Here is a 25,180-nt window from a genome sequence, read left to right on the forward strand (position 1 = left end):
AGCTTCATGGCCATGGAAGGTTCAAGTTTTCTCAGCACTGGTTCCCCCAATGTGAATATGTGAATCACCAGAGCATCTGTCCCTCAATCAGTTTCCCATGCGGTGTGGTTTACACTTAGGCATGCTGATGAGCATTGCAAGCTTTATTTCAGAGTATCCCTGACTTTGCTTATCTTGGTTTAAAGTAATTAATGTGTATTGCTATGCACATTCACAACATGCTTCATGTAAATACCATGGTCCCAAACTGCTTTCAAACTGCATGAAGTGTAGGCGTGTCCACATTCTCTGTTTATGGCTAAGTTTCATTGGTTTCACTGTTGGCTCTGTATTGAGGGTATGGACACCTTTTAATCTGTCCCATCATCCCATCAATGAAGAAGAATACTGAAGGGGATTATTACTAAAATATTTGAGAAACTAAACGGGGACTTAGGGCCCTTTCACGCAGTCCTATATCCCAGAACATCAAGGCAGAAAATCCCACAATATCTGCTGTGAACAGGGTTATCTGAGTCCATACTCAGATAATATGGAATTTTCTGCCTTGATATTCTAGGACATAAGGCTGTGTGAAAGGACACTTAGAAACTAGAAAGGTTGTTTGTCTAAACCTTGACAATAATCTCTGGAGGGCTTTATATGCTGTGCCCCATTCCTGTACGTCCCATAAAGGAATTCCCAAACATTGTCAATGGGAAACACAGAGTTTCTAGGAATAGATAGGAAATTTTAGGTTTTGTCCTCAAAAGCAAACCCTCTGAGTGCAATGAAAACTTGACCTATACTAAAAACCTATATCAGTTATAGTTTTACAGCAACTCCAGCAAAAGTACTAAAACTTTATATTCCTCTAACTATGCACATAGGGTCCTTTGTGAGAAAACCCATGGTGGTTAGAAAAGCTAACAAAGGCCAAATTCCACAGGGCACAAATGAAGTAACATGACACAGGGACATGCTGCAAGAGACCACCTCAGAATGAAGGTGAGTGATTGCTTTTTTGAATGTGCAGCTGAAATCCAAAGTAGGTTATGATTCAATGTATTGTCAAAGGCTTTCATGGCCGGAATCACTGGGTTGTTGTAGGTTTTTTCAGGCTATATGGCCATGTTCTAGAGGCATTCTCTCCTGACGTTTTGCAAGCATCCTCAGAGGTAGTGAGGTCTGTTGGAACTAGGAAAATGGGTTTATATATCTATGGAATGACCAGGGTGAGACAAAGAACTCTTGTCTGCTGGAGCTAGGTGTGAATGTTTCAACTGACCACCTTGATTAGCATTTGATGGCCTGGCAGTGCCTGGGGCAATCTTTTGTTGAGAGGTGATTAGATGTCCCTGCCTGCTTCCTCTCTGTTGTTGTGCTGTTGCAATTTTAGAGTTTTTTACTACTGGTAGCCAGATTTTGTTCATTTTCATGGTTTCCTCCTTTCTGTTGAAATTGTCCACATGCTTGTGTATTTCAATGGCTTCTCTGTGTAGTCTGACATGGTGGTTGTGAGAGTGGTCCAGCATTTCTGTGTTCTCAAATAATATGTTATGTCCAGGTTGGTTCATCAGGTGCTCTGCTATGGCTGTTTTCTCTGGTTGTAGTAGTCTGCAGTGCCTTTCATGTTCCTTGATTCGTGTTTGGGCGCTGCGTTTGGTGGTCCCTATGTAGACTTGTCCACAGCTGCATGGTATATGGTAGACTCCTGCAGAAGCGAGAGGATCCCTCTTGTCCTTTCCTGAATGTAGCATTTGTTGGATGTTCTTGGTGGGTCTGTAGATAGTTTGTATGTTGTGTTTCCTCATCAGCTTCCCTATGCTGTCAGTGGTTCCCAGAAGCCCAAGGCCAAGAGCCCCAAAACTCTTGTTTTTCTCTGAAGGTAAGTTTAAGAGAATGTTGCTGATTGGTATATTTGAGCTGGGAATTCAAGGTTATTATTCAGTCTTATAACTCACACTGTGAATTCAGAAACCCTTATTTGTTTGTGTCATCACAAATAAGAAGCTCTTTGTCACCTTTTTTCCCTTCAACTTTGGCTAAGTTGAAATAGTAGAAGCACCTACAACAAAATCTGTGACTAAAAACATGGGTGGACCATATACAATGAGGTCAAATGATAGGAAAGGAGATTCCACTTGAACATTACAAGAACTTCCTGACAGTATTTATTTATTTATTTATTTATTATTTAGCAATTTTGTATACCGGTCTTCTCCCCTCTATCAGGGGACTCGGGACAGTTTCCAACAATAAAATCACAAAACAATAATTAAAAACATCATATAACATATTTAATTAAAATGTTATAACAGCAAAATGCAATCACATAATAACAATGGTCAGTAAGAGCTGTTCAACAGTGAAACTGTTGGTGGAAGCTCCTTCTTTGAAGGCTTTTAAACAGAGTCTGGATGTCCATCTGTCAGGAGGTACTTTGATTGTGCTTTCCCTGCATGGCAGGGGTTGGCTAGATGGCCCACGTGGTCTCTTCCAACTCTATCATGTTGTTGAGGACTAAGTTAATTTCTTCAAAGCTTATTCAGGCTGTACTCTGGTTATGTTATCCAGTGTTTCTCCGTCCCAAAACTACACTCATTCCAAAGACTCCTCCATGAAATAACCGAGCTAAGATTACAAGAAACTGAAGTTCTGACTCCATATTTCATTTCCACCCACACACAGCCCTACCACCCAGATCAAATGTTTAGTTATCATCATGCTATCTTCCACTGTGTGTTGGTTTGTGATTAATGCTCTTTCATAAATCAAGCATAAGGAAGGGGAACAGGAGCAGAAATAATCCTGAATTGTAAACGGCTGCATAGTTAAAAGGAGTGTGTGCTGCAATTTAGAATGATAATTTATTATTTTGGTAAGCAGCAGCCGTGCACATGGGCCTTATGATTCAGTTCCACTGAGCCAAGTTCAACTAATTAGATTCAACGAACAACATAGTGTATTACAAAGCCAATAACTGACAGCTGTCAAGGTTCTCACTTTCAAGGTTTATTTTGCAACCTTGTTATGCACCACTTGTGCCCATCTTAATTAAGAATGTAAAAAAATGCATATATTGATACATATCATGTTGTTGGCATTGCTTGAATTCCCAGTTCAAATATACCAATCAACAACGTTCTCTTAAACCTATCTTCAGAGAAAAACAATCTTACCGGATCCTTTCCTGTATCTTTTTCTTGAATGATGTCACCTTCAACACAGGATTTGGATGAAAGATATCTTAAATGTCCTGACTCAATGCATTCAATTCTTCGCATGTTATAGAGCAACTGTTCTCACCTCTCTGCTAGGCCACAAGTTGGGGAACTGTGGGTGAGCTGTCTGCAGAAATGTTTGTTGTGCGAAATGATGGTACAAAACCATGGAACTGCTCCCTGCCCTTCTAATTTAGTGCAATAGCACTAATCTGGCACTGTGGCTCCCATCAGATAGGCTATCAATGTTAATTTAATGAGTATCTAATTGGCATTATGCACAGCTGGGAATTAGTACAGCCTTAGCTCTCATGTTTAAAGGCAGTGAGTGAATCATATTGTTTTAATGTACAACCTACAAAAGCTGCACATGTTCAGTTTTACATCAAGCTTGGATTCTTTCCCCTTATTATCAATGCTGTAAAAAGCCAGAACCAAGTCTGTTTCATCTCCTTCTTTTGCCCTTCCTGTTGGTTTTGTCCAACCACATGAGATTTGAAAAAGCTGGTCCCAATTTCTTTTACAACGGGTTTAATTGTCAGGTTGCTCTATTTCATTGTTACACAGCAATGCTTCACCTGAAACAGACTGAAATGAAATATTAAAACTAGTGAATTAACCACAGAGTGCAGTTCACCTGGCAGACCAAAGATATGTAATCTTACATGCTTTTTCTAAGGAATAAGGGCTCCTTCACACTATAGAATTATATTGCTATGATTCCAATTTAACTCTTGCAGTTCATTCCGATGAAACTGTGGGATTGGCAGTTAAGGGAAGGGCACTGAGCATTCTCAGCCAGAGTGTTGTAGTGCCTCGCTGAACTACAAACTCCAGGATGCCATTGGGTGGAGGATGAGCCACAGTAGTTAATGTGAAATGATAGTACAGCAGACTGTCATTAACTGGCATCCATGGAGATTCATAGATGCCATGTTTGCTTTTAGCAAACTCACTGTTTCACGGGTTTTTGAAATTATTAATAAAAAATATAAAATATTTTATGGGGTTGGGTGGGATTGATTTTTGTCATTTGGGAGTTGTTTTTATTAATTTTATTGATTCTGTTATGGTTTTATTTTTTTGTTTTCCTATATTGAAATTGTATTTTATGGTCTTGGTACCAACTGTAAACTGTCCCGAGTTGCCTGTGGGCTGAGAGGGATGGTATATAAATGCAGTGTGTGTGTGTGTGTGTATAAAATATTTATGTCCACAGACCCCAGAAGTGTGGCGGGCTGAGGCACAGTGGGGAAGGCCTGCCTCCCTGGCCTGCTGTTGCCTGCGTGGCTCTAGAGGATCTGCCGGAGTCTGTGGGTGCGAGGGAGGCAGGCAGGCACCGTTGGGATGGGCCAGGAGGTGGGTAAGGAAGTGCGGGTAAGAAAGTAATATACCAAATATATAAAATGATGTATAAATATTAAAATTAATATGGCGTCCTACTTTGCAGATTTTCACTTATTGCGGGTGGTCCTGGAACAACCCCCATGATAAGTGAGGGAACACTGTAGTTTCTGATTATTTGAGAGTCACTATTAAAAATAGACCTAATACTATATCCCATACTATACCTACCATACACTCGTATTACCTTGATATTGAAATACAGTAATTGTGTATTGTGAATGAGCCCCAAGCCCTCTCAAGTATTGTTGGATTTACATCTGAATAAATATGCACAGAAATCAGGTGGGTTGTGCTCCTGCTTAGCGTTATGCAATGGAGCAGCTCCAGGGCTGCTTTCACACTGCATAGCTACAGCACTGGTGCAATGGGTTAAACCCTTGTGCTGGCAGGACTGAAGACCAACAGGTTGCAGGTTCGAATCCGGGGAGAGTGCAGATGAGCTCCCTCTGTCAGCTCATCATGAGAGAAGCCTCCCACAAGGATGCTAAAACATCCGGGCATCCCCTGGGCAATGTCCTTGCAGACAGCCAATTCTCTCACACCAGGAGCGACTTGCAGTTTCTCAAGTCACTCCTGACGCAAAAAAAGTTACAGCACTGTGATTCTATTTCGGCTGCAGTGCCAACACCTGGTGGAATTCTGGAATTTGTAGTTTGGAGAGGAACGCTTATAATTCTCAGCCAGGGGACTTTTTTGTGCCTCTGACCAAACTACAATCCACAGGATTCCATAGGATGCAGACATGGCAGTTAAAGTGTAATCATATTGCCATAACTGACAGTGTGAAAGGGCTTCAGGTAATGAATAATGCCTGAACAAATGCTTGGCTGCAGAATCATTTTCAGTCCCCACCCCCTTGCCTGAAATATTTGCCAGATATCATGTGAACAAAATTACTCAGATATCTTGTTCAATTTTTTTCCATATCAAATTTTTTTCCATATCAAATCAGGCAGGAAGACCAAAATACTGCCAGATTGAAATGATAAGCATGAAGGAAAAAGACAAGAGTTAGGTAGGAGTTCAAAATTCTTGGCTAAAATTCAGAATTGGCCAATTATTTCCTCTTAATTCTACATTCCAAAAATACTGTGCCCAAAGCCAAGAATGATGCAGCTTTGTGACAAGGAGGAGACGACTCATCACACAAGTGTGCCTAAGAAAGGCCTTCTGGCTTCCGGCATCGAGCTTCATGCAAACATTTCTTGGATGTACTTAAGACAGATAGTTGGAATCAGCCCTAAGTTTCCCAGAAGGCACAGCTCTTTTTTCAAAAAATGAGGCATACGTATTATAATGCAATTTAAGAATAAATTACCCAATTCCAGTCAGACTGAAACTATATTCTCTGTGCTCTTAAGATTTTAATATTGCTTAAATGGAAATCAAATTTAATCTTCATTGCGACACATAGTAATTAATACGAGCACAGTCAGCTAATGCTTATATATCAGTGTGTGCATGTGTGATACCTTGTGTTTCTGCAGCTCTAACGCACATTTGCACCTGGAATTAAACATGTGACAAGGAAGTAAATTGTATGAACTATTTCTACAATGGTATAAACCTTGCCCTATACTACACATGACTGCTAATATTTACTCCCAAATAAACAGACTTGCAGTTACAATCAAGATCTAACTGTAACATCTAAAATTAATGCTATATAGACTTTTGGAAAGTTGTTTTTTTTTTTTTTTACCACTGTCCATGACGAGGGTTTCTGGAACTGCAGTCCAAAAAAGTAACTTTCCTAGATATTGAAGCTATACGACTGCTGAATGACATGGCTAAGCAGAACGAGACAGTGTTTTATGTCTGTTCTTTGCTTGCTTTTACTGAAAAGCAGCCTTTTGGCAATTGTTTGTTAGAATGGAAGAGTACTCAGAAGATGAGAAAAGGTAGCTCAGCCTTGGCTCTTCTTGCCATTGCACAATCAAAACTGTATACCTTACCAGTGTGTTTTCTACCTGTGAAGATAAAAAGAAAAAGAAGTGAATGGGACATTGAGACAGATGGCTTTGACTGGTTGAAGAAATGATAGAACATTTTGTCCACCTTTTCAGGTAGCCTGCTCAGGTGGACATGTAAAGGAAGGGGAGTATGGAACATCATGCATTGCCTACCACTGGGATCAAATGAAGTTCTCCAGATGTTGTTGACACTCACAATATGTAACCAGCATAGTCAATGGTAAGAAATGCTGTGACTTCTGTTCCCATGATATCAGGAGGGCTATCAGGAGGGCTACATGATATCAGGAGGGCTATCAGGAGGGCTACATGAACTAGTAATTAGGCCCTTAAGTAAATTAAGGTGTACTGAAGTCAAGGAAATTGATTTGTTAGGACATACATTCGGAATTAGAGTGTCAATCCCTTTAAAGTCAATTGGACTAAGGACTGAAAGATGCTGCTTTTTGAAAGAGAAAAATAATAAACCCAAATAGGCATGCATTTTGGAAAGGATTATTTTAAAAAACATTCAAATTATACATATATAATCATTAATTGCATGAACAGAAGTCACAGCATGGTCCATGCTCTTGTTACATCCAGGATAGATTACTGCAACAGACTCTACATGGGGTTGTCTTTGAAGACTGCTTGGAAGCTTCAAATCATCCAACAAGAGGCAGCCAGGTTAATAACTGGGGCAGCATACAGGGGGCATACAATTTCCATGTTACGCCAGCTCCACTGGCTGCCAGTTTGCTACCAGGCACAATTCAAAGTGCTGGCTTTGGCCTATAATGCCCTAAATTGCCCTGGCCCAATTTACCTGTCCAAATACATCTCCTCCTATGAACCATCGTGGAGATTAAGATCCTCAGAGGAGGCCCTGCTCTCCGTCCCACCATTGTCACAGGCGCAATTGGTGGGGATGAGAGAGAAGGCCTTCTCGGTGATTGCCCCCCTGCTATGGAACTCCCTTCCTGGTGAGACCAGATTGGCACCCTCCCTCCTGTCCTTCAGAAGGATGGTAAAGACTTAACTGTGGGACCAAGCTTTTGGGACAGTGCAATAAAGTTGCGATAGGAAACCCTACCAGGCCAATTAGATTAGACTAAGATGATCAAGACAGTTTTAAACAGTGTATTTTAATATTGAGACAAATGTTTTTAACATATATGTATGTATGCATATAATGAAGTCATTTCCTGGCATTGAATATTTGCCATATATATGCTGTGCTCTTCCCTGAGTCCCCTTTGGGATGAGAAGGGCGGAATATAAATGTTTTAAATCAATCAATCAATAAATTATTTAAAAAGCTGGAATGTCCAGTCAGAAATAATAATAGAGATTAAAAGGTTTGATGATGGTGATAACAATAGTAGTAGTAGTAGTAGTAGTAGTAGTAGTAGTATATTTTAACCTGCCCTCTCTCCCTGAAGGGACTCAGAGATTTAGTTATCGAACAAGAGAAGGAAATGATCCATATTGTAGCCCAAATTCTACCTGAAATGGACTTGATTTCCACACTGAGGTCTCCATACAATTCTTATCAAAGGAAACCTTTTCCACTATATTTTACTTTAACAATTTCAGTGTGAAAACATGAATATCTGAAAGGTAAAAATATGATTCTGTAAACATCCTGAAGTGTTGTGTGCTGTGCCTCTGTTTGGGAGGCAATCGCTCACTGAGAGAGACATTCAGAGACAATCAAAGGGGATCTCAGCTTCACTGAGCTCTCACATGACAGCTTGGATCATTTCAGATCTCTTCCCACAGAAACAAAATAGCATCAAAAGCAGGAAGTCTCCCCTCCCCTCACACACACACACACACACACCTTACTTCCAAGGATGAAAACACAACATCATTAGTCAAATTTACTCTGAACTTCTGCCTCTCCACGTTGATTTGCACTCAGGTTAAGTAAATATATCTTTCCATCATGGTAAATAATGTAAAGAGCCTATCAGTAACTTAATTGCTTAACGAATGATACAATGTAGGTTGTAACAACTGTTTCTGACTATAACAATGAAGTCAGGAGCCTTTCAAACAACAACAACAACTCATATTATAGCTTGGTTGGTAAAGAAATTTATTCCCTGTAGAAATTTTGGTTAGAGAAAAACATCAATCCCAGATTTCTGAAAAGCAACTCAAAGTGAAAAACAGCCCATCAAACAATTTTAGAGGCAGACAAACATGATTTTTTTTCATGTTGATTGAAGATATTTTCTCTCATGCTTATGCATTTATAGAAAATTCAGTCTGACAAGCGATGACTCTATAATAGGAGTGAAATCTGTGTGCTAGACTTGGGAACCCTGACAGTTAAAACAGCAGGTAGCTTCAAAAATAAGGAGCAAATGTTCATCAAGGAAGTCAGGAAGAAATATTTCAACCTCATGTACAGCATTCCCTGCTATACTTGCAACAATGGATTCTATCCACCCACACTCTATTTATTTGTTTATTTATTAACTCTATTTGTATCCTGTCTTTCTTTACTCTGAAGGAGACTCAAGGAAGCTTAACATTGGCAACCATCCCATGCCTTTGGACAACAAACAGTTAAAAATGCATAAGTTAAAAATTAAATGCACATTAAAGCATATAAAATTGTTCACTATTATATTTTAAACTTGAGGAAGTCTTGTGCAGGAATCTTGTGCAGCCTTGATATACAGGACCACATGATATATAGGTTCTTTCTATTCTGAATTATATTTTTAAAATGCAATCTTCAAATGAGACGAATGGTATAAGAGGAGAATGCTAATGCACCGGCCCAAGAAATCCTGCATTTAAAAAAAAAAAGGAGTTGGGTCTTATTTCAGTAGTGGTGATGAAACAACATTCTCTATACATAGGAGTAGAGAATAACTTACGGGACATAGGGCATCTACCTAGAATACATACCTCTATCCTCTGTTGAGAAAGATATCCAAAAGGTGTGTTTCTATTCCCATACCATCATTCAGCATCTGTTTTGCTTTGGCAGCAGGACTTGTGCTGAAAAGACAAGGAGGGTGGATGTGAAAAGAAGCCATGGCCAGGGGCAGAGTGCATGCTGTGTATAAAGAACGGGTTCAGTCCTCAGAACATCCAGTTTTAATAATGATCTGATGTACAAACATTACATAGAAGCCATTGAAATCCACAAGCATGTGGAAAATTTCAACAGAAAGGAGAACCCATGAAAATGAACAAAATCTGGCTACCATTTTTAAAAAATCCTCTAAAATCAAAAGAGTCAATAAAGAACAACACTCAAAAACGGGAATTCTAGAAACAATCAGGGCCAGGTAATCACCTCTCAACAAAGGATTCCCCCAGGCAGTAAGCAGTTAGACCTTGAAGCTGAAAAGCCATTAAATGCTAATCAAGGTGGCCAATTGCAACATTCAAACCTGCCTCGAACAGGCAAGAGTTCTTTCTCCCACCCTGGGCATCCCACAGATATATAAACCCCACTTTCCTAGTTCCTAACAGACCTCACAACCTCTGAGGATGCCTGCCATAGATGCAGGCAAAACATCAGGAGAGAATGCTTCAGGGACATGGCCATACAGCCTGGAAAACCCACAGCAACCCAGCTGTAGACTACTGCTTGAGACCTTGCAGAACTGCTGCAATTCAATGTAGCATTACCAGGTTAGATAAGCCAATGGTCTGATTCAGCATAAGGAAGCTTCCAGTCTCTGTTTCATATATAAATAATGAGTAGAGTTGCTGCAGAACATCAACATAAGTGAAAAATTACAGTATTTCCCAAAGAAGAGCTCACTGATAAGTCTTCCGCCACAGCCCCAGATATAGCCCCTTGGTTCCTCTTTGTCTTTCCATTTTTACTAGGAGCTCAAAGCTTCAATGTCTGTGCTGACTAGGGAATCACCCAAACAGCACTCTAGAAAAATAACTTGTCTGATTTCTCCCAGGACAAATGTTTCCAAACCCAAGTTCTTAACAAAAATGATACAAGATAGGAGTTTATTTCTTTTTCCTGCACTGTTTCCCTAATTTGCTATTTCCTCAATGGAGTAGGTGAACAAACAAACATAAGCTTTTGGAGACACGATAACAGTAGATCTTCTACAGAAGTTATAGTCTGGTTCTCAGTGAACACCTCAAAACATTAATAAGCATTCCCAAAAGAAAATGACCTGATCTCAGCACACCATATTTTGCACAATCTCCACAAACTTGATACATTTGGGGTGGGGAATAAAATAAATAAAAGGAACAAACATTCATACAATAGAATAAATTGTGCAAATGTTAAATCTTTGACTCTTTTTTTCAGCATTTGGAGTACTGTATTCAGCCACATTTGCACTAGGATATACTGGAAGTGAAGGATGCATTTGATCAAATAAGGTGTGCAAACACACAGAGCCAGAAATGAGACATTCTGATTCAAAGAACAGAAGTGTGCATGTTTAGCCTGCAGAAGAGAAGGCTGAGAGGAGACATGATGGCCATGTTTAAACATGTGAGGGAAAGTCATGGGGAAAGAGAACAAGCTTGTTTTCTGCTGCCCTGGAGACTAGGACGTGGCTTCAAACTACAGGAAAGGGAATTCCAACTGAACATGACAGTCAGGGTGAGAGCTGTTCAGCAGTGGAACTCTCTTCTCTGGAGTGTGGTGGAGGCTCCTTTGGAGGCTTTTAAGCAGAGGCTGGATAGCCATCTGTTAGGGGTGCTTTGAATGCAATTCTCCTGCTTCTTGGCAGGAGGTTGGACTGGATGCCCCTTGAGGTCTCTTCAAACTTTAGGATTCTATGATTCTATGAAATATTATCCCACAATGAATGTGTTAGTAGTCTTTGTCTTTGTTGTTTTCTTATTGGGTGTAGGGTTTTTTTCTTGCAATAAACTATCCTGTCTATAACATTGCTTTCAGGTTTTTTTTTAAAGTGGTTTCTTTCACGTATTATTCACCCTAGTAACATCAGGAGAGATTTATTATCTGCCCTGTCACCAGTAATATGCATATATTAAAGTGGCAAATGACACTAACCTTTGGGCAGAGGCACAGAGGAAGAAGAACCTATCAGTGGAAAAGATAGGCTGTATTTGAAGTCCACTCACCACACAGATTAACTTCCCAATTTACTTGTACACACTAGACAGATTAATATCTAGACACATTACACAGAAGCAAGCCGAAATCGCTTTCTGGGGATGTTATCTGAACAGAGTATTTACTGTGCCAGCCCTCTTTTGCTTTTGCCCTCCCTAAACTCAGATTTATGTATGTGTATTCTGCGAAAAGATGCCCTTTCAAGTGCCATACTGGATGTGCACAAATTGGGTGTGCATCTTTTGTACGCTCCTAATGCAAGCATCGAACACAAAATGAAAAGCCTTTGGCAACTATTCCCTAGAGAGGAGCCTCTGAAATAAATTATTAAAAATCCATCCCTGTTTCAGCAGTGCAGGGAAGTACGGAAACACACAATGCTTTAGGGTGATTTTTGCATTCATTATTTTAATGCTCAGATGATAGGGTTTATATATATATATATATATATATATATATATATATATATATACACACACACACACACATATATATACATATATATATGCTAGATCGTATTAGTTATTAAATCAGATACATTTAGATTCTCCCAAATCCATGTAACTTCACATATAATATAGCTGAGATGCACAGGAACAAAGAAATTCTGTGTTAAACTGAATTTCCTGCTATAGGTGGTCTTTACCATAGTTATTTATTTCAAGTAGCATGTGACTTCAAAGGAAATGTGGAGGACAAATCCGATTTTTTTAAAAAAAAAATGATACTCTACAGTGTTTGTTGTGGTGTGCCTTCAGGTTATTTCTCTGTTATGGCAAACCATATCACAGTTTTCTTGGTGTGATTTGTTATGGGGGAGTGTCTTTGTGTTCCTCCAAGGCTGAGAGATTGTGACTTGCTTAAAGCTACCCAAAGGGTTTCCACAGCATAGCAAGAATTCAAACCTTGATTTCTTGCCTTCATCACATTGGTTTTGCAAGTCTTGCATATATAATACTCTACAACAGGGGTCCCCAAACTAACTACTTCATCACACTAGAGCAGTGGTTCTCAACCTGGGGGTCAGGACCCCTGGGGGGTCGTGAGGGGGTGTCAGAGGGGTTGCCAAAGACCATCAGAAAACACAGTATTTTCTGTTGGTCATGAGGGTTCTGTGTGGAAAGTTTGGTGGGGTTCAGAACGCTCTTTAATTGTAGGTGAACTATAAATCCCAGCAACTACAACTCCCAACTGTCAATGTCTATTTTCTGCAAATGTCACCAGTGTTCACATTTGGGTATATTGAGTATTCTTGCCAAGTTTGGTCTAGATCTATCATTTTGAGTCCACAGGGCTCTCTGGATGTAGGTGAACTACAACTCCCAAACTCAAGGTCAATGCCCACCAAACCCTTCCACTATTTTCTGTTGGTCGTGGGAGTTCTGTGTGCCAAGTTTGTTTCAACTGCATTGTTGGTGGAGTTCAGAATGCTCTTTGATTGTAGGTGAACTATAAATGAAAGCAACTACAACTCCCAAATGACATAATCCCCCGCCAATCCCAGTAGTATTCAAATTTGGGTGTTTTGGGTATTTGTGCCAAATTTGGTCCAGTGAATGGAAATCCATCCTTCATATTGGATATTTACATGACAGTTAATAACAGCAACAAAACTACAGTTATGAAACAGCAACGAAAATAATATTATGGTTGGGGGTCACCACAACATGAGGAAGTGTATTAAGGGGTCGTGACATTAGGAAGGTTGAGAAAGACTGCATTAGAGAATGAATCCACTTAAAATCTGGTTTCTGCCTCCTGCAGAATTCTGGGGCTTGTAGTTTAGTGAGGCTATTAAAGCCTCCTCCCTAAACTACAAATTCCAGAGTTCTGAAGGCAGAAACCAGAATTAAAGTGGATTCATTCCCTAGTATGATGAGGTCCTAAAAGGTCCTCAGACCGGATGTGGCCCTCCAAGGGTTTCCCTATGCCTAAAATGACTTGAAAGCACACAACAACAACAACAACAACAGCAGCAGCAGCAGCAGCAGCAGCAGCAACAACAACAACAACAATTCTAATTAACTTGACTGTGTCATTAGCCCAAAACAGGCCCACATGTCCCATTGAAATATTGGTAAGTTTATGCTAGTTAAAATTATTCTTTATTTAAAATATTGTATTTTTCTTTCTTTCTTTTTTGCACTGCAAATAAGATATATGCAGCATGCATAGGAATTTATTCATTTTTTTATGAACAATAATTTCCATACCATGACCACCCCAGCATATACTTGTCCTCTTGATGCACCTCACCCTATTCCTAGTGAGTAATTAAATCCCATAGCTTGTCCCCCTTGTACCTCCCACCAGCTAAATTGCTTAGGTTATCCTATCTTGTCCTATGTCCCCTGTTTTTATCTTTGCATCTTGGCCCAGCACATTCTGATTAACTCCTTATCCCTAATCTTGTTTTATTTCATACCCGGTGTTATATCCCATTATGTTAATTCCTTTTATTGTTTGTATTGTTTTATTGATGTACTTTATTTTAATTTTATTGTGATTTAAATTTAAATTTTACTTATTATTTGCTGTATGTATCTTATTTGTTTATTGTATTTGTTGGGCTTGGCCTCATGTTAGCTGCCCTAAGTCCCTGAGGGGAGATGGCGGTGGGGAATAAATAAAGATTTATTATTATTATTATTATTATTATTATTATTATTTTCAATCTACAGTCTGGTTCAACAATCTGGGGAACCATGAACTGGCCCTCTCCTTTAAAGGTTTGGGAACCCCTGCTCTACAGTATGATATACAGTAGGCTGTATCTAACACATTAAAAGTCCAATTTTAAAGTTAAATGTAATTGATCATTTGCATCATAATCCCTTCTTTGTCTTAACTTCAGTATTTCTTTGCATGTCTGTGATGCTTCAATCTGAAAAGGAGAAAAAACTGACCTTTGCTGCCAGTTTTGCAGACATTGGAAGAGGGGCGTTTAGTCCTCACTCCACCTTGCTTGTTTCCCCAAGCAATTTTATTTCAAACAAGCAAATGGATATCATTCATCCATATGCAGTGAATTATTATATGTTGGGCGTAACATCTTGAGAATATGATAATAATTCAGCAGAGGGACCCATAGGAAGCAGCCATAGAGAAAATGCATGTTGGGAGGAGATTTGCAGACTGGTTAGATGTATTCCCTGAAAATGCTGAGAATTATTTCCCCTGGAACCTTAACATTTGGAAGGATTTCATTGAACATCGGTTCCTCCAAACCCAAAGTCCTAAGGCAAAATGCTCTGAATGTACCTTGTTGTATTTCAGTGTGAACCACCAACAAGAGAGGATTAGCCATGATTCTCAGGGAGTTTGTTCTACACAAGGCTTAGTTTTAAATTGTTCACAGATACTGAAATCCACGCTCTGAAACACTGAATCAGAAAGCAACACAGAAGAATCTCGAGCAAAAGATAACCTCCTACTGAATAACTGGAAACTGAGAGGTATGACTTTGACTGATTGATTTTGATTTTGATTTCTTTGTAACATCTCATCTCAGGATCCATCTACACCAGTGTTTCTCAACCTTCCTAATGCCTCGACCCCTTAATACAGTACCTCATGTTCCGGTGGGGTTGGGAGGGGGGGGGATGATTTTGTCATTTGGGAGTTGTAGTTGCTGGGATTTATAGTTAACAATCAAAGAGCATTCTGAATGCCACCAACAATGGAATTGAACCAAACGTGACACACAAAACTCCCATGACCAGCAGAAAATATTGGAATAGTTTGTTGGTCATTGACCTTGAGTTTTAGAGTTGTAGTTTGCCTACATCCAAGGAGCACTGTGGACTCAAGCAACGATGAATCTAGGCCAAACTTGACATGAATACTCAATATGCCCAAATGTGAACACCGGTGGAGCTTGGGGAAAAGAGATTTGACATTTGGGAGTTGTAGTTGCTGGGATTTATAGGTCACATACAATCAAAGAGCATTCTGAACCCCACCCACGATAGAATTGGGCCAAACTTCCCACACAGAACCCCAATGACCCAACAGAAAATATTGTGTTTTCTGATGGTCTTTGGTGACCCCTCTGACACCCCCTCATGACCCCCCAAGGGTCCCAACTCCCAGATTGATAAACACTGATCTACACTGTGGAATTAATACTGTTTGTTCCTGCTTTAAATGCCATGTCTCAATACTATAGAACCATGGGAGTTGCAGTTTTATACGGTCTTTCGCTTTTTCTGCCAAATATTGCTGGTGACTCACTAAACTACAACCCCCGTGATTCCACAGCATTGAGCCATGGTGGTTAAAGTGGTGTCAAACTGCATTAATTTTACAGTGTAGATTCCTTTATGTGATTAAAACTGTGATTATTCCTTCTCTTTAGTGGTTTTAGAAAACTTTTTCCAAACTTTCCACTTATGACATCTTTTAAACTATTTTAATATTTCAGCATGCCTTCTTTCGTCAGTCTTTTTTCCATTGTGTGTATGCGCGTGCTAAAGATATTCCCTCACCCTCCAGCCCAGCATCCTCCCAGTTCACTACCACCCAAGACATTTAATCATGTTTTTTATTCTTCTCTGAATCCTTTCCTGGTTTTCATCATCAATTCTGAACTTTATTGTAGGGGACTGAATATTCTATGCTGAAGTGTTAGGGGCTCCCAGCAGTGCTTCATGAATCTCGTTGGCACCTCACGCAACTTAATTTGAACCTCATTTGCCAGGAACCTCCCACAGAATCCATATGGAATGCTGCAAACATTGGAAACCATAAGAAAGCAGGCAGTACTTCTGAGTCTATGCAGAGTCTATGCTTTTTCTTTTCCACTGAGCAACTAAAGCCATAGTGCTTCACCATTGGTGGTTTTAAAATATATATTAATGACATCTGCCATAAATGTATTTCTCTTTCCAATAAAAATGGGTGTTGGTCCTTTACAATTGATATATAAAAACATTTATTCCTCACCTTTCGAAATATCAGATTTTAAAGTAAAACCTGAAAGCAACAAAAGAATGGCACCCACCAACTGCCAAAAGTAATTCAGAAACATGGTTAAATGAACCCAAAGTGTTTTTCTTTCTTCTTCTTTATAACTTATCCAAGTGGCAATGAAGTATTGACACCTCACAATTTTAGCAGTTTGCTACCATTGGAACTGCCATGGGTCTAGTCTATGAAATCCTAGGATTTCTAGTTCTATGAAGTATTTGGCCAGAGATAGTAAGGTGTACAGGTTTGAGTGTTGGGCTAGTATTCCAGAAGAGAAGTGCTCAAATCCTTTCTTGACCATGGAATCCCACTGGGTGACACTAGGTAAATCACCCTCTCTCTGTGTCAGATGAAAGCAACAGCAAACTCCACATTCAACAAAACTTGCCAGGAAAACTCCAAGATAGGTTGGGTTGCTGTGAGTTTTCCAGATTGTCTGGCCATGTTCCAGAAGCATTCTCTCCTGACGTTTCACCCACATCTATGGCAGGCTGTGATGTCTGTTGTAAACTAGGCAAGTGAGATTTATATATCTGTGGAATAATGTCCAGGGTGGGAGAAAGAATTCTTGTCTGCTTGATTAGCATTGGCCTTGCATCTTCAAAGCCTGACTGCTTCCTGACTGGTGGAATCCTTTGTTGGGATGTGTTAGCGGGCCCTGGTTGTTTCCTGTCAGGAATTCACCTGCTTTTTGAGTGTTCCTGTTTATTTACCAAGATAGGTTTGCCTTAAATTTGGGAGAATATAACAACAACAATGAGCTCTTTAGAGTTGTTTGTCAAACAGTTCTGGTCTCTCACCAACAACAGATCCCAAGATTTTGAAGAATGGAGCCATTAAATTTAAAGTACTATCAAACTGTTCTAGTTCTGTAGTGTGGACACATCCGTGTAATTTTTTGCCAAGAGGACAGAGCAGCAGTCAAAGATATCATCCAAATGTAAAAAGTACAATCTACAGTTTTTTAACAGACCATCTAAGCAGATTCATATTGAAAGGATCTTTTGGACTTCTTCAGTGTGATGGGTACCTATTGATCACTGGAGGGGAAAGAAAGGTAATCTGTTCTTACTTGCCATTTCGGCCTCATCATAATAGAGGAAAAAATCCACTTAAAATCCGGTTTCTACCTCCAGCAGAATTCTGGGGATTGTAGTTTAGGGAGGAGCCTTTAACAGCCTCCCTAAACTACAAACCCCAGAATTCTGCAGGAGGCAGAAACTGGATTTTAAGTGGATTTCTTCTCTAGTGTGATGGACACTGCTTTGGGATTCGATGAATTATCATCCCCTTATAACAGATGCTTTAATCAAGGAAATATTTTTCCCATTCCATTGTTGTTTGGCCAAGAAAGATGTTCAGGAGAGTCTGTCTGGTGAAGTTTCACACAGATAAAAGATCAGCCATCCTATAAGGCAAAGTGAGGCAATCTCCATTGCAGCCACTCAGCTTGTACTATGGAACAAGTCCTGCAGTCTATCAAGCAGCTTCCTGTCTTCTGGTGAAGTTGAGACACCATACTATTGCCATTGTTAAAGTAAGATTTACCTGCCACTATAGATAATTTTTTTAAGTCAAAATAAAAGGGTGCCACATTATCATCCCAACCCTTCAGTAATATGCCTTAGGGCCAACCTTACAGAGAGAGAGAGTTGGCCTCCTGAAAACGCTCTCACTTCTCCCTCTTTTTCAGATGTTCTCAAATTACATCTGTGTTTCTGTCTGTGTCCATCTGGAGCTAGATATACATGGAGATGGATTCACATGTCGGATGAAAGAGCCTAGTAGACAAAGAAATCCATATCATCAGTTTCCTAGACATTCACATCCTTCAGAGACCTTTTCGGCAACTAATGTCAAGAGTTTTTTTCACTCTCCTTTCATTACACTTTTATAGTCGGCATGCAAATTAGAAGAGTGTCTCTTATTAAACGAACACTTGGTTCTGCCTATTTTCATTAAAAATGAGTTGTTAAAAAAACAAATCAGAAGTCCTGATTTTACCCCCTTATGATGATCAAATGGGGCTTTCATGTTGTTATCTTATACTTTACTTTTTTTAAAGGCAAGTAGCAGATATCACAACATAGTAAACAATCAAAGACTTATTCGGTGGAGTTTTTCTTCTTCTTCTTCTACAAAAATGTCATGCTATTTATCTTGTATTAACACATCTCTTAGGTAGCATAAGCTTATTTAATTACTTCTGAATAAGATTACAGAGTAAATAAAGAAGTGATCCTGTCCTCTATTCTATCACATAACAAAACTACATTTCCAACTGAAAATAGGATTGCACTTATACAGATGATATATTTAATTTTAGAAGAACTGATAGGAAGGAACTGTATTCCTAGGTTACTCTGCAGTACACTAAATGATGATCTCAATCCCTGAAAAAGGACTTGATTCAGAGTCTAAAAATAAATCACAATAAATGCTAGAGTTTTTTAATTCCCTAAAAACATTTATGTGCATACAGCACCATTAATAAGAGTGCACCCTATGCACAAATGTTTTTCTTCTGATGTGATAGACATTTGTAGTTGTGGCCTGTCATGTCATCTGTCTGCATATTAAACAGTCCCCAAGTACACATTGACACAGCAGACCTTAATAGCTTGGAAGCCGTAACAATCTATTGAGTCAATAATTGGCATGTTAAAGAGCATCTAGTACTTTGCATCAGTGTTTCAGCTTATTTGCTTACCTATCTACCTATTTATCTAATTTGCTTATCAATCTATCATTCTATCTATTGGCTTTGCTTATCTAAATGCAGATAATTAAGATAAATTTGAGTTGATAATTCATATAGGTCCTTTGCAAATTGCCCTTCCAAATTTTTGCAGAACCTGAGGAAGTACCAGTACTTTGGTTATGCTGACTGAGGGATTTGTGGAGCTGTGATCCAAAAGATAATTTTTCCAAACCTTGTACATGCCATCCTTCATAATTTTTCTCATCTTCTTCTGAAACTATCAAATTCAGTAATCCTCAACATACCTTAGTAACTGGAAGGTTAGTACCCTTTGATGGAAAAGGGTCCTATTTCTGGGCAAGGAGTCCATAGATTCTATTGATAAGAAGTTTGAACTTTTTTATTGTGTCAGAGGCAACTTGAGAAACTGGTGTGAGAGAATTTGCCATCTGCAGCTATGTTGCCCAGGGGATGCCTGGTTGTGTAACCATCCTGTGGGAAGCTGGAGCTGACAGACAGGAGCTCACCCCATCTCGTGGATTCGAACCGCCAACCTTCAGGTCAGCAGTTCAGCCAGCACAAGGGTTTAACCCATTGCACCACCGCAGCTCCAGACTTGAACAAATAATACGCTGTGACTCAATATCCTAAAGCCACCAGAATCAATCTCATAGAAGCTGAAGAGGGCCAATTCTAGTTAGTGCTTCAGTGGAAACAGTCAATCAATATCAGATGCTGTGGGATATATTTCAGAGAAAGGAATTGGCAAAACCACCTCTGAGTATTCCTTGCCTAAGAAAACCTATGAAATTAATGGGGTCACCATAGGTTATTATGCGACTTGAATGCACACATGGGTGTTTTTAATGCTCAGTGCCTTGCCAAAATAAGTACATATCCCATGGCTCCTGCACAAAACTTACTTGGACCAGACTGTAGGTGGCCCAATGAGTATATAACAAATACCTGCTCTTGATAGTAGCAAAAAACAATTTTGCTTCAAAACTCAATTGTAACCAGAAAATTGAAATCTGTGTCGTTATGACATCAGGAAACAACTGAGCTAAATAAGAAGTACAGGAATTATATTCATCCTGTTTATCATTAGTGTTTCAGTTTATTTGCTTACCTATCTACCCTAGTTGGAGTTTTTGCTATTGTCTTTATTTGACTGTTTTATAAATCACAGCGACCACCCCATTTCCTAGAAAGATTCCTACATATCTTCAGTTTCACACCTTCAGTTTCAATGAAATAAAATATCATAGTAAACAAATTAACATTATGTTTGGAGAATGGAAGGCTGAATATGATAGAGGGTGAAGAAGCAGGAAACCTGTGCACTGACTTTTCTCTATACCTTAAGTGTGCCTTTGATGCCACAAATTAAGCAAATGTGATACCTATGAATGCAAAAAAGTTTGTTTAGTACAACTCATGCTACTTGCTCAAAATGTCAGCGAGGCAGAATTCACCACATACTTAACATAAAATTTATATTTTCTTCATTTCCCAATAGGATTCTAAATCCAGGTTCATAGACTCTTTCACTCATGTATGATCCTCCTATATACATATTTGAAAACATCCAAAGAACCATCTAAATCAGATTAAAATTAAAACACTGGTGTTTCAGAATTGCTCTGTATGAAGGTTGGAAAGACAAAGGGAGACTATATGTCTCAGTTAGGTCAAGGCAGATTTGTGCTTCTCATAGAATCATAGAGATGGAAAAGACCTCGTGGGCCATCCAGTCCAACCCCCTGCCAAGAAGCAGGAAAATTGCATTCAAAGCACTCCTGACAGATGGCCATCCAGTTTCTGTTTAACAGCCTCCAAAGAAGGAGCCTCCACCACACTCCAGGGCAGAGAGTTCCATTGGTAGACCATTTATAATACAATCTCATCTTCTAGATCAGGTAGAAGAATCATGTTGCCTTCCTTGGCTATGCTGGCTAAGGCTGGTGGGGGATCCAATCCAACAATATTTGGAAGGCTGCATGACTTCCATTCCCCTTTAAGAATAAAGACACTGCTCTGATTGGCACTCATCCTAAATTCAGTCTCTAGCACAGTGGTTCTTAACTTGTCGGTCCCCAGGTGTTTTGGTCTACAACTCGCAGAAATCCCAGCCAGTTTACCTGCTGTTATTTATTTATTTATTTATTTCCTGCATTTCTATGCCACCTTTCTCAGCCCGAAGGCAACTCAAGGCAGCTTACACTAGCATGATTCGATGCCACAATGAACATAAACAAAATTAAAACAAAATTAAAATAATTAAAATACATTAAAAAGATCTTGTAAAAGCATTAAAGGCATAAAACACCAGTAACTCCCTATTAGCTCATTTTCCAAAGACATTGTCAAGCCATTCCATGTTCATTCTTTCCTGGGTTCCATATAATTAAGATTTCTGGGAGCTGAAGACCAAAACATCTGGGGACCCACAGGCTGAGAGTCGCTGCTCTAGCATATCAGGTAGAACCCTGTCTTAAAATCCTGTCCAAAGCAAATGGACCAATGATCTGACTAAGTATGTGGTTGCCTATTTTATACCTCTAGTTTCAAACACTAGAACCTACCCAGAGGAAGGTTTGATACTGGTGAAAGGAAGATCAGCACTTGCAGAGCTCAGAAATTATCAGTTTAGAATTCCCCACAGCCAGAATGCCCACTGGTTGAGGGATTTTGGGAGCTGTAATCCAGAAAAAGAAACTTTTAAACTCTACTTCTCCTTATACTATTTTCTCAGTTGAAATCACTTTCTGCTTCCGAAGCTATTCACCTCACAAAAGGAAACCTGGTTGTAAAGCTGTGGCTCAGAAGGCAGATCAAGAAAAGATAAGAGGAGCACCCTCAGGAAAATAACCAGATTCCAGGCCTCTGCTCGCACTTTGACAGAGTTGGCGGTGGAGAACACTTCAGAAATTTTATTTTCTCCCACAAACACAGAATAAACCTGTCTTTAAAGCTTTGCACAGTTTTTAACACACCTTTACAAAACTGCAGGAGAAAATCCCATCAACAAATTAAGGGAAATCTTAATGAAATTTTGACTGTTGGCCTTGAGAACTATCATTTGAGACATCAAAGGTGAAATTGTCAATACAGATTTTAATGTGAAAAAGGTGATACAGTTATTACAATATAGGAAAATAATGGATGTGTGTGGGTGAGATCCCTGAAATCACAGAATATGCCTGGCTTTTCAGGTGAAAGGTAGAAGCAATGACCTGGTCTGAACAGAACACTAAATTGCAGCTTAGTCAGTGCCATGGGCACAGGTTTTGGATATATGTGCATGCATTCACAAGGGCACACGTGTGCATACACACAATGGGGAACCCAGAGTGAAAGAGAAATGTTTACTTCTTTTTTCAATTAACCTGGATTTAAATATGGAATCGTGTATGATCTTTAAAATGTTTTCAGAGAAACAGATTCATGAGCCATAATCTGAAGCTGGCTTGTTTTCCTAGACCATGGATAAATCTCACCACAATCTGTCAGGATCCAGACACAGCCAAGTAAGTCTAGTTTATTGCCGTGACGGTTTATGGCTTCCATGTTAGTAAGCAATGGATCTGCTTTGAATAGTCACTTGAACTTTTGAAGAAGCTAAAGTCTCAAATCCGACCCAATCCCAAAATAATTTCAGCACCTGGGATAGTTCCTTTAAGTTTAAGTAAAAACCTGGAATGGATTCCCTTCACCTTTAGCATAGAGCAGTTGTTTCCAACCTTTGGTCCTCCAACTGTTTTGGACTTCAACTCCCACAATTCATAACAGTGGGTAAGCTGGCTGGGTTTTCCAGGTGTTGAAGTCCAAAACACTTGGAGGACCAAAGGTTGGGAACCACTGGCATAGAGTTACTAGCTGCTATAGGTTAGTTGAAAACTTAAGCAAAAGCTTTTAATCTTTCTATAGATTCACCAGAAGAGGAAACAGGATGAAGTGAGCTCATAAAAATAAGGTTCATGTATATAACTCCAAAATAGAATGGATGCCAAAATACAAACACTGTTCAGTGTTTGAAGGGTGGCCTTGGCACATTATTTTTGCCAAGGCAGATATGCCACAAAGTTCAGAATGCATGCTATCTGCACATTAAAATAAACATGCTTGGCTATTCAGAGTCCCTTGCTGTATTCCTGCCCATGAAATGGGAATTTACAAAGACATTCCTCAAAATATGGTTAAGAGTAAACATTACAAAAAATGTGCCATACTTTGCATGTTAAAAGGAGTAAGTGGTTTAACAAGACAGATCCAACTGGAAGTCTTCTGTGCTGGAATAACAAAAAACACAAGATTAAAATCAGTACATCCTACAGAAAATCTGACCTGCATTTATTTATTTATTTATTTATTTACGACATTTATATGCCACCCTTCTCACCCCAAAGGGGACTCAGAGTGGCTTACAAGGTATATATACATACAATATATTATATTATTAGCATAGTACAACATCAGTTTTAAATACTGCTATATTATACTATACCAATTATATTGTAATATTATTAGTAATATTACATGTAATATAAATATATAATTATAATATCATATTATTATTATTATTAGTATTAGTATTATATTGCATTACATTATAATATAAATATAATATAATATGCATCTTTTGTAGTAACACAGTTGGCATACTTCTCATAATCTACTAATATACAGCTTTTATACTCCACCCTCCATTACAGTTTTCCACTGCACATATCAGATAAGGCACAGATAAATTTCCCTGATGTGGATCTGTCTTATCTGCCCATCCATCCATGAGTCAAATGTCCATTCGGTACTAATAATCATGGTCATTGCACATCCAGTTTGCTTCACAGGGTGATGAAAATGACTTCTCTGGCATTACTGTAAAACTTACGCTTTAAGTGGGTTAATAAGGACTGGGAGACAGTTTCAACCAGCAGGTTATTTGCCTCCAATAAATTAGTTTTCTTCTTCCTTTACACATTCGGTGCATTTGGGCAAGTGTAATTGAAGGCAGACTGAGCTGGCTGACATCTGTTTTGTTACAAGATATATATTTGCCAAGTAACTGGACAACAATATCATTTGGTATGCACAGGAAGAACTAGCAGAACAATAATGACAATAATTGCATCTGATTCTTATGTTTACAACATTGGCAAAGAATCATTTTGGCCTTATTTATAGATAATGCTTATTAATCACATGGATTTGGATTTTGGATTTTGGAATGCATTCGATTAATATTCTTTTGTAGCTTGGTTCTGCTCTAGTGCTGTGAAGCAGCCTTTGCTGAAAGCAATTCGCTGAAATAACTTACTTGGGGGAAAGTTAAATACAGCTGGTAATTGCAGGAGATAGGTAAAGGACATAGGTACTTGTGTCTCCGTTATCAGAGGTGAACCAGGAGTAACACAGATATGACTCCAAAGAGGTTGCTGCCTCTGTGTGAGACAACCAGATCGGTATTGTTTAATTTTCTTTTCTTTTTTTCTTTTTAAGCACAATACAAAGTGCTGGCCATGATGTTTGAAGTCATATGTGGTTCAGAACCAGGATATTTAAAAGATCACCCTCTGACACATAAACTTGCTTGCCTACTAAGTCCATCAGTTAGTGCTACGTTCCACCACCCTCAAATACAAAGTTCACACTGTGCTGGGAAAGTTATGTATTTCTGCTCCTGAAAATGGTAACTAAGCAGTCTGTCATTAAAATGTTGTGAGTCAGTCCTCCCCTTGTTCCTCTGTTGTTGCTGCTGCTGCTGTTGTGTGTCTTCAAGTCCTTTCCAATTTGTGGCAACCCCATCACAAGGTTTACTTGGTATGATCTGTCCTGAAAGACAAATCTTTGCCTT

At 39.1% G+C, this 25,180-nt stretch overlaps 1 long non-coding RNA gene across 9 annotated transcripts in view; it reads right to left on the minus strand.

The window, feature by feature from the left end:
• Positions 1 to 5,954: 5,954 nt before the first annotated feature.
• Positions 5,955 to 25,180, minus strand: part of LOC132771561 (uncharacterized) — a 40,452-nt gene continuing 21,226 nt past the window's right edge. For 5 of the 9 annotated variants that reach the window (XR_009631084.2, XR_010909683.1, XR_009631085.2 and 2 more), the window contains exons 3-5: positions 23,556 to 23,615; positions 9,491 to 9,583; positions 5,955 to 6,580 (exon numbers count right to left, since the gene is read on the minus strand). This is a non-coding gene — a long non-coding RNA (uncharacterized lncRNA). The remainder of the gene's footprint in view (positions 6,581 to 9,490; positions 9,584 to 23,555; positions 23,616 to 25,180) is intronic. The other 4 variants (XR_009631083.2, XR_010909684.1, XR_009631087.2 and 1 more) reach the window with 1 other exon arrangement.

This window comes from Anolis sagrei, chromosome 3 (assembly GCF_037176765.1).
Source record: "Anolis sagrei isolate rAnoSag1 chromosome 3, rAnoSag1.mat, whole genome shotgun sequence".
Lineage (NCBI taxonomy): Eukaryota > Metazoa > Chordata > Lepidosauria > Squamata > Dactyloidae > Anolis > Anolis sagrei.